The sequence below is a fragment of the Oryctolagus cuniculus genome, chromosome 12 (genome assembly GCF_051225735.1).
Source record: "Oryctolagus cuniculus isolate XC-2025 breed Fujian yellow rabbit chromosome 12, ASM5122573v1, whole genome shotgun sequence".
NCBI lineage: Eukaryota > Metazoa > Chordata > Mammalia > Lagomorpha > Leporidae > Oryctolagus > Oryctolagus cuniculus.
The window spans coordinates 117,032,717-117,035,966 of NC_142878.1; the positions used below are offsets into that span (position 1 = coordinate 117,032,717).

At 49.0% G+C, this 3,250-nt stretch overlaps 1 pseudogene; it reads left to right on the forward strand.

The window, feature by feature from the left end:
- Positions 1-2,263: 2,263 nt before the first annotated feature.
- LOC127485682 (UPF0561 protein C2orf68-like) lies at positions 2,264-3,013 on the forward strand (annotated as a pseudogene).
- Positions 3,014-3,250: the final 237 nt, after the last annotated feature.

Here is a 3,250-nt window from a genome sequence, read left to right on the forward strand (position 1 = left end):
CTGCCTGTCAAAAAAAAAAAAAAAAGAAATCATCAAAAAACAAAAAAAAAAAACCATAGGGTTCTGTTGTAAGAGTGACCATATCATTTACCAAGAACCCCAGTATTGAAGACTATCACAACAGGCTAAATATACCAACAGATATATTTGAGGAAGCCATGAACATTCACTCTATAGTGCAGTCATGGAGCAGCATTTGATAGCAGACTAATACATTTGTGAATCTGTAATTTCTAGAGGAATAAGGACCCTCATGTGATATCTTTTTTTTTTTTTTTGACAGGAAGAGTGGACAGTAAGAGAGAGAGACAGAGAGAAAGGTCTTCCTTTTGCCGTTGGTTCACCCTCCAATGGCCGCCGTGGCCGCTGCGGCCGGCACGCTGTGGCCGGCGCGCTGCGGCCGGCGCACCTGGCTGATCCGATGGCAGGAGCCAGGTACTTATCCTGGTCTCCCATGGGGTGCAAGGCCCAAGCACTTGGGCCATCCTCCACTGCACTCCCTGGCCACAGCAGAGAGCTGGCCTGGAAGAGGGGCAACCGGGACAGAATCCGGTGTCCCGACTGGGACTAGAACCCGGTGTGCCAGCGCCACAAGGCAGAGGATTAGTCTAGTGAGCCGCAGCGCCAGCTTATCTTTTTCATATTCATTAAGATACTCCAAGATATTTTGCTTCTCCTTATCATAGAGAAGCAAGATGTCAAATAGAATACATAAACTTATGTTCAGTAATTACTGTTTCAGTACTTTATCTGGCTTAGAAAGGATCTAGACTCTACTCTAGAGAGAAATAATATTAAAGAAAGCTAGCCATTGTTTTCAGTAATTTCCTAGTAACTTTTTATAACATGTATGTATGAGGAGACAGAGCTACTATTATTAAGCGTATGATACTACTATTTTACTTACCAAACATTTAAATAATCACAAGCATTTGAAAGCAATTTGTTTCCTTTATTTATTTCTTGGAGGTTTAGAAATATATATCTATATATTTTTTCATACATTAAACACAACCATTCACATGCTAACCAAGACTAGGAATACAGGGTTACCACATGCTCACAGCACCTTCAATAATGGTCAGCTTGTAGCCTACAAAAACACTCTACAAGCTCTAGTTTTTCAGAACTAAAGGAAGAAGAACCAAGTGGCTTTTACCAGGTATCACGGGATAACCATTTATGCCTGCCTTACCAGTGAGGTAGCCTGCTGTCTGTGACTCAGAAATGAACAAATCATGTTTCTGATCTTTGAAACAGGATTTCATTCACTTATGGAATAAAGCAGGAAGGCCACACAGCCATCTCAACCCAGCAAGTGCCAGAAAAACACCATCTCTGTGCTGGGCCATGACATTAAGACAGAAGAGTTTCCAGAAACTGAGGCCAAAGAACTAATACTTAAAACCACTGGGGAAGTGACATTTCTAGGCTCATGCTCTATAAATGAAAATGCTACCCAAAGGTCTCTGACACACGACAGAGCAGAGCCACCATGCAGCAGAAGGCAGTGATGTTAGACACAGAAGCTGTACGGGTGGGCCAGGATCATTCAAACACCAAAGAAATATACTCAAGCTGCTCCACACTGTTGACTCCTCCACGGTTTCCACCATCCAAACCTGTAGCTTTGCTGTCACAGGAGCCATGGTCACTAAGAAAGAAGGGCTGACTGTATGAAGGAGGCAGCCCCAGCAGATGGCCCTGCTGGCGAGGCTAAGCACTGCCAATGCAGAAGCCAATGCAGCATGGCCTAGCTCCCTGCAACAGTAAATTTCCATGGCATTGTTTGCTGTGCCGCTGTCCTGCTACCTTGTTGCCTGCATGCAGGGGTCGAGGCTGCTTCCAGGAACATGAAGGGAAGTTCACACTGTCAAGTAAACCCATCGGCTCTACTCCAGGCTGCTTAGTGAGACAACAGTAATACATACATTCATCTCCACTGCTGCCGTTCCTAACCAAAAATAGGCCTGAATTATAACAGGCATTCAAAGGAACCTGCAAAGCAATAACCTGGAGGAACAAATAGCTAGAATAGTTGGACTCCTAGAAAGCAAAGCAGACCAGAGAGAAGCATGAATTTATCACTGACCCAGGTCCAAATCACCAAGAAGCCAGACAGAGATGGAACATCACCCAGAAACTCTCCCTCCACACCCTATTTTTTACAACACATGGTTTAACTTCTATCCACAGCAATGGACTGAGATATGTTAATTCAAATTGTGATGTTTATAAAAAGCAAAGGAAACCCGAACGGAAGCTGAGCGCGGGCTGGCTCGGGCCTCCACCGGCGGGAGGGCGGCCGTTGGGGCCGTTGAGGTGGCGGCGACTCTGCGCCCAGGGCTCCAGATGGAGGCGGCCCGGGATCCCGGGCCCAGGCTCTGCTGCAAGCCTGGCGGGCGGCTGGACATGAGCCACGGCTTCGTGCACCACATCCGACGGAACCAGATCGCCCGGTACCTCCCCGCCCAGCGCCACCGCCACCCTTGGCCTGGCCCGGCCGGCTGTCCCTGACTCCCGCTAGGCTCCCCGCAGAGACGACTACGACAAGAAGGTGAAGCAGGCGGCCAAGGAGAAGATGGCTCTACCCGCCCAGGCAACCCAGACTTGGAGGAGTCCAGTGAAAGCAGCAGTAGTGGTGGCTCTGAACTAGAGCCTTCTGGCCATCAGCTCTTCTGCTTAGAATACGAGGCGGACAGTGGCGAGGTCACATCAGTTATTGTGTATCAGGACGATGACCCAGGAAGGGTGAGCGAGGAGGTGTCTGCCCGCACGCCTCTGGATCCGCCCATGCGAGAGGCTCTCAAGTTGCGTATCCAAGAGGAGATTGCAAAGCACCAGAACCGTCACTGACCAACTTGAAAGCATTCTTTGCAGGCTGGATTCACTGCCCGTGGAAGAATTCTGCCCAGGGAGCTCAGCCGTAGCCTGAGGGCACCTGCACCACTGTTTGATCTTGACACTGCCAGAGCTGCTGCATCCCCAGGGTCATTCCAAGACTCCACCTGGCCCATGTCCCCCACAACTGTTTACTTGTTGGCCTGTTGACCAGCCTCATATTCTGGAATTCTCTGAGAATTCGGTGTGGCTGACTTGGTGTTCTGGGAGCACAGGCTTGAGGGCGAACCAGGGTCCATGAAGCCTTTCGCCATCATGCTGCGTTCTCAGAGGTCACATGCCTGGCTGCTTCGTGTCCCACCCAGCTCCGTGAGCGCTGTTATGTCATAGTTCCTTTCCTTCGTGTTGT